Here is a 12,068-nt window from a genome sequence, read left to right on the forward strand (position 1 = left end):
ATCGTGGATCGTATTTAGCGTTGCCGAAAAAAAAAGTTTCACATAACCTTAGTTGAACAAGCCCTTTCTTGTTTCACACTTACCTTAAAGAATCATCAATGATATCCGCTGTCTCTATTCGAAGTTCACCCAGGTTATCTCGGCAACTGTAAAGAGTAAACAAAACAAACCTATATTTTCATTCGCTGGACAACGGACACACATGCATCTTCAAGAGATAAGCGCACAAAAAACTGCAAGAGTGATTCTGCAAGGATTCTAGACAAGCTCAGTTTTATTTTGCTAGTGCATCCTATCAGTGCCAGTGCTCTGTGCTAGTTTTCAAATCCCAAAGGAAATTGCAAAAGATCACCTCGGTAAGTAGGTTGAAATGGGGACATAAAGGCGTATGCTTTTCAACTTTCATTCATACATTAAAGCAGAAGAAAATGATACGACAAGAACAATACGGGTGAATATTTGTGACGTTGAAGTCCGAAAAAAAGAAAAATACAAAAACAATATCTAATTCGAACAAAAAGGGTGACGAAGCGGAATGCTACTTTTCTCGTTCGGGTTCCGTGATCAAGATGGGCTGTGGTTGGTGGGTGGAAAATTTCGGGAGGGCAACAGATCATTTTCAACTTTCCGCTCGGTGCACTTGTATTCAAAATGTTGGCAACCGAGTGTGACAGAATAATTGCTGTTCATTTCTTAAGCCCTCCTTTGTGTTTCACCGTCACGACGACGACGCTACGGTGGCGGTGGTGGTTCACGCTTTTCTTTGCGGTTGAGGGGCCTGTTTTCGTGTGGAGGCATCTTTGAAACTGTGTAGAATTAGTAAAAACGAAACGAAAAATAAACATCATTTGTACACTTGTTGAAAGTTAAAGTGACCTTTCGTACCGTAGATTGACGTGGAGCCAGAACTCGCTCTTAGCTTTCAAATTCGTGCATCTTTTTCACCGTAACATCACATTTTATTTTAAAACCGTGAGTCGATCCCTTGGAATTTTTTCATTATTAACTAAAAGGGTTCCGATTGCGTACTTTTGTCCCACTGGTGGGGCAAGAGTGCGCATTTTACAAAATGATTCACAAGCGTCTGTTGAATTCAATGAGTATCTTATAAATCAATAATTAACCAAAAAAATGTTGTCATCGTTTCGCACATATTGTTTGCATGCACTAATTTGTTTTCTTTGTTCCGGTGTTGAGTGGTGGAAATTAGCATAAAATCGTGCAAATCTGATGTAATTATTATATTCGGATAATATTACTGCAGTAAAACAAACTAACCAAAGATTAAAACAAATTCTATCAACTTTTTCAAAATCAAAACGATGTTACGACCGTTCCAAGCTATTCGTTCTCTTGCCCCACTCGAAGTCAATAATGAACAAAGTCTCCCATATATTACATCCAGTGCTGTGGTTGTGGGTAGTCGCGGGTAGTCGACGACTGCTTAGCTGCAAACCAAAAAAAAACGTTTACAAAATAAGTAAAATACAGCAATCCAATTAGAGCACAACGCAAATGTTAAATATTAAAAATACGCTGCACCCAAGTCAGTCCCCTCGAACTCTTGCGCCCCCAATTAACAAACAATCAATCAAAAATGGTACAATTGAATTGGCCTGTGCTCCTGATCGGGGAAAAATTAAAAAAAAAATGTTAAATAATACCACTGAACTGTTAAAAAGTTCATCTGATTGAGTTTAACCACTAACGGTGCAAATCCTGATTGGCGGACAAAAGTTGGCGTAAGATAGAAATTTTGACATGATGGTGCTTTCAAAATTCTTTCACGGTGAGGTATGGAAGAGTAGTATGGAATCATAAAAAAAGATCGACATCACTACGGAAGGTACTGAATCACTTGAGAATAGTTCTGAATCACTTCGAGAAGTATTGAATCACTTAAGAAAATAATTGAATCACTTCATAAAAATTCGGAATCACTTCGGAAAGTACTGAATCATTTCAGAGAGCACTGAATAACTAAGGAAAGTTCGAAATCACTTCTGAAAGTACTGAATCACTTCAGAAAAGTTTGGATTCACTTCGAAAGTGCTAAACCACATCGAAAATGTTTTCAATTACTTCGTAAACTACTGAATCACTGAGGAATGAATTGTATCACTCTAGAAATGTTCAGAATCACTTCTGAATGTACTGAATCGATTCAGAACAGTTTGGAATCACTTCAGAAAGTCCTGAATCACTTTAGAAATGTTAAGAATCACGTCACAAAGTACTGAATAACTTCAGAAAAAAAACCCATAACACTTAATAAATATTCGAAATCACTTTGGAAAGAACTGAATTATTGTGGAAAGCTCACTTTGAAAATAATTGAATCACTTAAGAATGCACTGAATCACTTCAGAAATGTTCGGAATCACTTCGGAAAATACTGAATATCTTCAGGAATGTTCGGAATCAGTTTTGGAAAAGTTCATGATCACTTCGGAAAGTACTGAATTATTTCGGAAAGCACTGAATCACTTCGGAAAGTGTTGAACCACAGAAAATTTTGGATTCAGGATTCAGGATTAGACAGTATTGAATCATCCCAGAAAGTTTGTAATCATTTCCGCAAGTACGGAATCACTTCGAAAATAATTTCTTTAGTCATAAATGCACCGAATCACTTCAGGAACGTTCGGAATTACTTCAGAAATACTGAATCGCTTCATAATGTTTAAAATCACTTCGGAAAGCAGAGTAGTATGGAATCATAAAAAATCACTACGAAAAGTATTGAATCACTTAAGAAAACAATGGAATCACTTCATAAAAATTCGGAATCACTTCGGAAAGTACTGAATCATTTCAGAAAGTACTGAATCACTTTAGAAATGTTTGGAATCACTCCGAAAATTACTGAATAATTCCAGATAGTTTGAAATCAATTCTGAAAGTAATGAATCACTTCAGAAAAGCTTTGAAATTCTTCGGATAGTATTGAATGACTTCATTTGGAAAATACTTAATCTTTCCAGAAAGTTTGTAATCGCTCTCGTAAAAATTAAAAAAATATCCGGAAAGACCTGAACAACTTCACAAAATTTCGGAAAGTACTGTATATGTACTGTAGTAAAGAATTTCAAGTTAACAATCACTTTTTCAAGAGCTGAAAATCACTTTGTAATAACTTCAGAAAAGTTTGGAATCCCTTCAGAAAAATCGGAATCTCTTTGCGGAGCACAGAATCATTTAAAAAAGTAGAAGGGTCTGTGCCTAGGGGCACGAACGGAATTAATTGATCAATTATCTATTATCTCAACTCTTTCCGTTTTTGAATTGTAGGCGTACCAAATTTGTAGTAATCTTTTTCAAAGAGAAAATTGATTAAGAGAATCAATCAAAATCACTTGCACCCCTACTTCCAAGTTTGGTTCCAAGATTACAACTCTGGAGAGCATTTTGTGTGGTCGTTGGGGGCTTGTGGTTCTGGACAAACAAGCACAGATACATTCTATTCCAACTGATGTAAGCTTGATGGCCCTGAAAAGGGGCGTTTTATTGAAGAGGACATCCATGGCCACTTACGCTTGGCGTGTTTAGTGTAGGTGACAGCATCACGGACCTCATTTTCCAGGAACACCTTCAGCACACTTCGTAGATCAGACCGGAGATACGTTTGACACCACCACGGCGAGCAACGACTGATGGCGGTTATCTCGAAGAACTTTGCGATTACGCTTGGCGCCTCCTTTACCAGACCTTTTCCTCCTTTGCCACGACCAGTGAAGGAGTGGACTAGCCACCACCTTCCTACTGCTGCTATTGCTGTTCACCACGCCGTCCGAAGCGAAAATGAGCTTATGTCATACAGCATACATACATACATACAGCGCTCTTTTATATCTTTTCAGGTTAAAGCAGAATGATGTGCAACCAAGTGGTATAAAAGCTACAAAGACTCCTCCCATTATGAGTAGTTTGCTATCAAGTAGCGACACTGGCTCTTTTCCTTTTGCGTACACGGCGAATGAGAACGACCCAAATTTGAGTTTAGTTCACTCATAATCGCCAAAAGTGCAGGAACTCAGCGATGAGTAAATTTGTCTCATGGTTTCCTGTGGAAAACCTAAAAAATCTGCCAGAAAATGAGGAAATTGACGAAAATTTTATTCAGTCCCGGAGTAGTACCAATAGACTGAGTGAATCCAATCTTTACTTCTCAAATTCGGGAAATTTTCCCTGGAAAATCCAGGAAAAACCTGGGAAAACATGAGCCAAATTTACTCATTGCTGTGTTCCTGTACTTTATTTCTTATTTCTGAGATAACTAAACTCAAATTTGGGTCGTTCTCATTCGCCGTGATATCACCTTGAAAGATATCGGTGCCGGTGGTTAGCGTGATTACCTCTCACCCCAGCAGGCCTGGGTTCAATCTCAGTCGGCGCCACCGGCATGTTCTAAGGCATAACATCTCTGATCACGCCTTCCTTCGGGAAGTAAAGTCGTTGGTCCCCGGTTGAGTTGATGGGTCGATTCCTACCAGGTGTGGGAGCTGCCTCCCTGGCGTCGGTAGCATTGGAGCTCAGTACGGAAAACAAATCTCGCGTCACTTTTCAATAGGCCCTCTCTACATTGATGGATTCTGTTCATCGACACTCTCTTTTGTAAATAACTCGGCTTCACAAATGTTTCCTGCCGTCTTCGTCAAATTAGATGCTAGATTGTTGCTTCCCAACAAACAATTTAAGTTGATTAACAGCTGAAAGGCCATTTTTTAGCTGAAGAAGCTTATTTGTGCTTAAATAAGCTCTCGTTCAACAATCAATGTTTGTTGGGTTCTTCCATCGAAAATATCCGGTCGTGGCGATTCAAAGTTGATCAAGGTTGATCAAAATAATTTGTACCCCTGCTTCCAGCTTGATTACATGAGCATTTTGTGTGGTCGTTGGTTCTGAATATGGACAAACAGGCAGATGAATTATATTCCTACTTTTTACTGTAATAAGCTTGGTGGCCCGGAAAAGAGCCGTTTTGTTGCCAAAGTTGGTGATGATTTAACCTCCGAAACCAATCAGAGTGCGTCTCTGTCACTTCAAAACGTAGATGACATCCATGTTTAGTGTAGGTGACAGCATCACGGATCTCATTTTTCAGGAACACCTTCAGCACACCTCGTTAATCAGACCGGAGATACGTCAGACACCGCCACGGCGAGCCAGACGACGGATGGTGGTTATCTCGAAGAATTTGCGTTTGGTTCTGAATATGGCGATGAGTGTGCAAAATATTACGCAATTCCATCCTCCCTATTCGCACAGGCCCGATGATCGGAGGCGAATGCCACTTCGACTTGTTTCGTCTACTTACTACTCTCTGACGACTGTGCTGGGGAAGCAGCATATGCATGTAGGTAATTGGTGGATTTGTTAGTTATTTCGACACTTTTGGACAATGCTGGACATTTACCAGTTTTTCAATAGTTTCTTGTAGAAAATCAACATTCGGAAGCATTGTTATCGATGCGGAGCCATATTTCTGATCGATTGGTGATAAAATTATTGAAATTGGACCAGGGACAGCTGAGTTATTAACGTTCAAAATTTTTCTTAATTTGTTACATGTTCCATTTTTGGTTTTCACAAAGTGTACCCCCATATAGAAATCTATGGTAATCACATACTTTACGATAGGCAATAACAGCGCTGGTCGCTTCCAATTGTAGGTCAGTTAGACCGTCAAAAACCGAAAGATCCTCCTCACTTCCACGAATTTTTCAATAGTTTTTCAACAGGATTCACTTCAGGGAGTATTGATTTTTATCGCTAAGTCACTCAATTATGACGCATCAAAAAGATCTCGATTTTGGCAACATACCGTATGTGTGATAATGTTTGCACCATTGAGCAATGTCAAAATTAAAAAAATTCTCAAAAATTCGTTTTCGAGTTTTTTTTTATTTATTCAAAGGGGGGATGTGTCTCAGAGTCCTAAACTATGTTAATCATCGATCGAGTTTCCACATCTTGCAATTACGGCTTCCACACGCTTCCGGAATGCACGGCAAGTTCTGATAATGTAGTCTGGATCCATTTCTCTCCAGGTACGGGTCAATGTTTGTCTGAGGCTTGCTGTACTCGGGTGGCACCATATTTAGTAACCCAGGTAGCAAATTGATGCTTAACAAGTGTTCTTTCGACGATTTTAATTCAGGCTTAGTTTTAATAATTGTTGTACATAGACCACTTTAACCTTTGTTCAGCTTTTAAACATCTAAATCTGGTGATTTTAATCAGCCCAAAGCTTAACAACAATCTAAATTATAAGCTTTTCAATGCATTAACCAACAGTCTTTTCCAACCCTTGTTCAGCCTTAATTTTTTATTAAAAAAAATATAATGGAAGACCGCTTCATATCTTATATTTTTTATGAGACTGCTTTAGAATGATGCTGACTAATTGGATTTACATACTTATATTGTAATTATATGTCTAAAAATTACCTTTACATTTCGGGATTCGAACCTGCAGTCGCTGATTCACAGGCGTCAACTATACCCACTCGACCACATAAGTATATTTGAGGCAGAAAGTATGATCATTAACATGAAGCACGTCAGAATTAAGTTGAATAATAGCAACCGGAAGAGTATTATACAGCAATGCCTAATTATAAACAATAAATTGTGACAGTAAAACATTCCTCTATTTTCAAGTGCAGTAAACACAATGTGGACACAAGTGCGCGATGTACTTCGATGCTATTTTAGTGCTATTATGTGTGAAAATTAAGTGCAATATAAAGTGGTGAACAGACAAAACACAGGATTACTCATGTTAATACTTCCGACGCCGTCGCTAGGTGGAGCTATTCTTAAAAAGCTCCTCTTCCTTTTCAATTGTCTCTACTGCTGGTGCTGCTTGGGATTAGAAAGGTAGGCAGTGAATTTAGAATAACTAAAATGTCGGAAATGCAACAAGTGTGACTGACGACATTTAACAATATTGTGCTATAAATTCATATTATTCTATCAGGCTATCGGAATATTTGTAGCGCATTGCTGGTTTGCGGAGTAGTATTAAGCTTACATAAGTCTTGTTCAGTCTTTATATCAGCTAACTTACTGAGGTTGAATTATGAGGATACAATTCGCTTCATGCACTACTAATCAACTGTATATTCAGCCTGGTGATAATCAGCTTCGTACACCTTAAATCAACCAATAATCAACTTTTGTTCTTACAATTCAGCTTGAATTGTTACTTGGGAATCCAGCGGATTAAGATCGGGGCTGGATGGCGGCTACATATCCTTCGCCCAGAACGGAAGATGTTCCTGCAACCACTTCTGAGTGCAGTTCGAGGTGTGGCACGGAGCCCCATCTTGTTGAAATACAACATTTAGCTTCGGACCGTACTGTTCTTTGATCCACGGAAGAACATACTTACTTAAAATCCCGATGTAAACCTCCGTGTTGACCTTGTCGCCTTCTGGAATGAACACCAGGTCGATTTTTTTTTGCCATCGGAAGCCACCAATCCAAACACCATAACGCTATCAGGATGCTTGGTCTGATACACGTTCTTGTGCTCGTCGGCCACATCTTTTACCGGAAGAGAACTAATATACCGGTCGGTTCTGGAATTTGATACGGGATCGATGGTAAACTTGCTCTCGTCGGTGAACAGGATTACCGGATTTTTTCGCTTAGGAAAGTTCAAGATTTTCTTGCATCGTTCGACTCGTAGCTCCCGGATGCGGTTGGTAATCATGTGAGTTTTTTTTTTCGTTCCCTCGACTTCGCCCCGCAATGTTTCTTTACGATATTCCGTGCCGTAAAGTCACTGATCCCGTGTTCCTTTGCCATTTATTGAACGCACTGGATTCACCCGAATCTTCCTTTTGATAGCAGCGATAACCCTCGGAACCCGAGCTGACCTCGGACGACCTGTGGCCACCTCCACGGATAGATGTCCTTTCTTTTCTCGGTCTAAAACTCTTTTGACTGTCCACCGAGACACTCCCACGGCGATTGAAATGTCTTCGACATTTGCGCGTGGGACAAATCACGAATACGCTGCCACTTCGTCATGGTGCAACTGTCAGACTAAGTAAATCGTTTTCTTTTATACACAGCCTACTACGGTATGAGCTATAGGTTACGTGCATGCAAAGAAAACCAAGGCATTGTTTGCACAGGTGAAACGGGCACCTTATTTGTACGATTGTCGATGTCCCCTAGCTCGATATCGAGTTATATAACCACATTAAAAAAGAGTGTCATGGCTACTGCGATAGCGAATTTCTATGACATTGTTATTCTATAACTCGATAATTCTATAACTCGAGTTGTAGAGAGTGCACTGTAGTTATGAAGTAATGAATTTGGGTTGTTAGCGGAATGCTTAAATAAAACAGCAAAAAAGGGTTATCTTCCATTTAATTCCACTTGAATAATGTTGGTATCAATGACAGATACGTATTTCGACTACAATGTGCAGTCTTCATCAGTGTTATGTTATGTTCCAAAAACGAAATCTGTCTATACTGACATTACATTATATTAGGAAAGTTTGGAATCACTTTGAACAAGTTTAGAATCCCTGAATAATTTGAGAAGAGCTTAGGATCACTTTGGAAAGTACTGGACCATTTCAGAAAACAATAACACGTATAGAATAACTTCAAACAGTACTGAACTTTTCAAAAGTTTTAAATCACTTCTTAAAAATTGGAAACACTGGATTCGTGTATTCAGCTCATAACATCCCACCTAACATTTTAAGTTTTATGAAATACTACAAAGCAACTATAAAACAACATTCATCAAACTCTGGTCAAGGCTATTTTGTCATTAATGCATCCACCAAAACCTCATTAAGACTAGAATATGTTTAGTTGGCCCATCCTGGAGAAGGTTCTGAAGGGTGTATTCTCGAAGCTCTTCAAAATTGATTTACTGAAAAAGGTTGTATGACGAACGCATTGAGAACCATTTGAAAGCTACAACAAAAGCTATTTAGCAACAATAAAAACCCTTTCCGAGCCATTTCCCCTAGCCGCATGCTGAATCCACTAGGAAAGCATCAATCAAGATAGAAAAGGATTTATGAATCCGATCTTATCAAAATTAGTAAAATAGAAACTGATGGGATAAAAATCTTGTTGAATATCCAAATTTATTACAATATTTCTGATTAAGTGGCTTAGTTTTAAGTGCCATATTAAATTTAATGTGAAATGTACGTGAAAACATCGAAAAAAATAAGTCCACTCTCATAAAACGTCGATTAAACTAATTATTTAACATTGAAAAAAAAAATATATTTTTCAGATCGAGCTAGACCGAGATTTTGTTTTTATGATTTTCGCATTTAAATGTTTGCTTATTGCTAAATTTACCAAAATATAGTTATATCCAGGGAACTATAGATTGAAAATCTAAGATTGTAAAAAACAAGCAAACTAATTGTAACATGGCGGTGACATAAAAGTTGATTTCCATGGGTCATTTGTGAAAAAGTTGTTTTGCTTTCAAGAAATCTTTAACAAATTCATAATGTTTTAAAATGGCTTTTATGAAGAAAACTTGCAGACTGAATTGTATACATCTAAAGCCATTTTGATTGATCCTTACCCGTTCAGATTTAAGGCAGCATTTATGGAGGCAAAGTTGCCTAGAAACAGTTAAACGTCAAAGTTTGTTTATCTTTCGATATTTAGTTGCGCTGTGGGATCCAGTGTTTTCTCCCGATGAATTGGGAGCAGTTCCTCAGATAGTTTGTTTTGCAACATTTTGGATTTCGAACAGCTGGAAGCGCAATCGTTCCCGAAAAAAGATCCCCTTCTTCCTGATGGTTACAGAAGTGCACCATCCAACGATGCAGGGATGTACGCTTGAATGACATTTTCGGAGAGTTGATTCTTTCGCCGAATAAAATCACTGCTATGGATCGGAAACCAGCTTATCTCCGCTAACAGCTTCAGTGGTTTGCTGCCGGTTGTTATTTCGATTGTCATCTATTCGCAAGATCTGGGGAAGGCTGGTATGTTTTTCAACTCTAGACAATGATTTATGAGTTCGAGAGCCCCGCTCACTTTACTCTTCTCCGACAGATGGTCAGTCGTTGGTGGTGTGCTGGTTCTTCTAAAGAAGTAAATTTTGCTGAAATCGACTTGAATTTTTCATCCTACTTCGTCTATCCTTCGAGATTTCCTTGTCATAAATTTGGCTTTTATTAACTATGAGGAACCATATATTAAGCTCAATTTGTAAACAAAGTAATTGAAGAGTTTATGATGCCTTTTAAAAAGCCTAAAAGCAACAATAAATGCTTTTTGCTCTAATGCAAAACCTAATGGTTTTATGATTGCTTTTATAATGATAGAACACGTTTATAAACTATTTTATCAAGACAGTAATAAACAATTGCTTATGACGTTTATGTTTGAATTACAGAGCAGTTTTAAGGAGGGATTGAGAACTGCTTTAAATTTATTTTTAAAACAAGACAGTTGTTGACTTTTATGCCAGATTATAAAAGGTTTTTAAAACAGCAAAAAGCTGATTTACGAAGCAGGAATGTTTTACACTTTGAAATGCTGTATTTATACTAAATGGATTGTTCATTTCCATTATAAAACCATCATAAATCAGAGTGGATGCCAAATGGTTACTAAATTGTTACTTGGGATATTTAATAACTTCAGAAAAGCTTGAGTTCAGTAGGAAAAATGTTGAATCACTCAGAGATAGACTCACTTCCGAAAGTGTTAAATTTTCTGGACTGATTTAACACTTTCGGCAGTAATGTCACGAGTTCGTGGGAACGTCTTAAACAAGATCCTGCTATAAACGTAAAAACCTGGCACTGAAACAGTAAACGTATTTCCTTTTAAGGTTTCCAAAGGTAACGTCAGTTGTAACAGCACAAATATCTCTTCTGCTTATTTCAAAGATTTGGGTAGCGACGATTACGTTGTTGACACACAAACATGCTCGAGGAGTTTGGCATTCCACTTTTACTAAAAGTACCACAGGTTAGGTTAACGAGGTTTCCTGGATAAAAGTTTCCTTTACGAAAGTAAGGTTTCTTGTACGAGAGCCACATGGGATGTGTCATTTGTTTTGTGCTACATATATTTTTATGGTTGCTGTTCTTTTATGCTGGCGACTAATTCATGCTATCTTAACAGCAGTCATAATTTATAACTACTCAAGATATCACAAACCCACCACCTCCCACATTAATTGAACAGTAACGTAGAAACCATATTGGTAATGATTTGTAAAACGCCTGAGGTGTTCTGAGTAAAACGCATTTAGCGAATCCATATTGATGTATCTTTGATGTTTTTTTGATTTTACATATCATCACATCCATAATCTTCTCCTTTATTAGCCTACTACTTGTGACTTAAGAAGGGGACCTCGGAGAAACAAAAGTTTGTTGCGCCATTGCTTCGGTTAACGCAGTAAGGGCTTCATACTGCGGAGGTTTTGATTTGATAAAATACTGGTAGTTTTGGGAACTTTGTTTTGCCCACCAATGTTTAGGAAAACTTTAGAAATCTTTCAACGTTTTTTCCTGAAATAAGGAGAAAGTCAAGTAAGATAGATATGAGATAAATAAAAACACAAATTATGGTGCTTGGAAAATGTTGACAGAACTTTCGAAAACTAATCCTAATTTCTAGCAACTTTATTTTTTGAGTACGGTGCTGCTCGGTAGAATGCAAATGTTTTGCAACGTACCATATAAACTTGATAATACGCTATTTGAAACAACGCCATCAACTTCGGGGACAGCTGCATCGTTATTTTAGGCAGATTTATATTTTCAGGGCGCTGGTAAATATTGGATACTTAGCTCAAATTTTAGGAACACAGCACTGATTACATCTTTACTATATTGTCTATCGATACATACTATGAAATACCTATCATATAGACCAATCATAATACTTAGGTTATAATTTTCAGCGGTATTATAATACCGCATCAAACAAAATTTAATAAAATATTCCAAAACTCGACAACGATCATACTTCAAGTGATATTATCAAGGTGGATTATCCGAAATACAAAATATGTTTGTAGTGAGCTTGTTTTCAATCCTA

General features: G+C 37.8%; 1 protein-coding gene across 1 annotated transcript in view; it reads left to right on the forward strand.

The window, feature by feature from the left end:
- The first annotated feature begins 333 nt into the window (after positions 1–333).
- Positions 334–12,068, forward strand: part of LOC135703042 (galactokinase-like) — a 267,293-nt gene continuing 255,558 nt past the window's right edge. Inside the window, exon 1 of the mRNA XM_065224150.1 lies at positions 334–356. The gene's annotated coding sequence lies outside the window, so the exon portion shown is untranslated. The remainder of the gene's footprint in view (positions 357–12,068) is intronic.

This window comes from Ochlerotatus camptorhynchus, unplaced genomic scaffold (genome assembly GCF_037179485.1).
Source record: "Ochlerotatus camptorhynchus isolate MF236.1 unplaced genomic scaffold, CSIRO-AGI_Acam_v1.1 ptg000207l, whole genome shotgun sequence".
NCBI lineage: Eukaryota > Metazoa > Arthropoda > Insecta > Diptera > Culicidae > Ochlerotatus > Ochlerotatus camptorhynchus.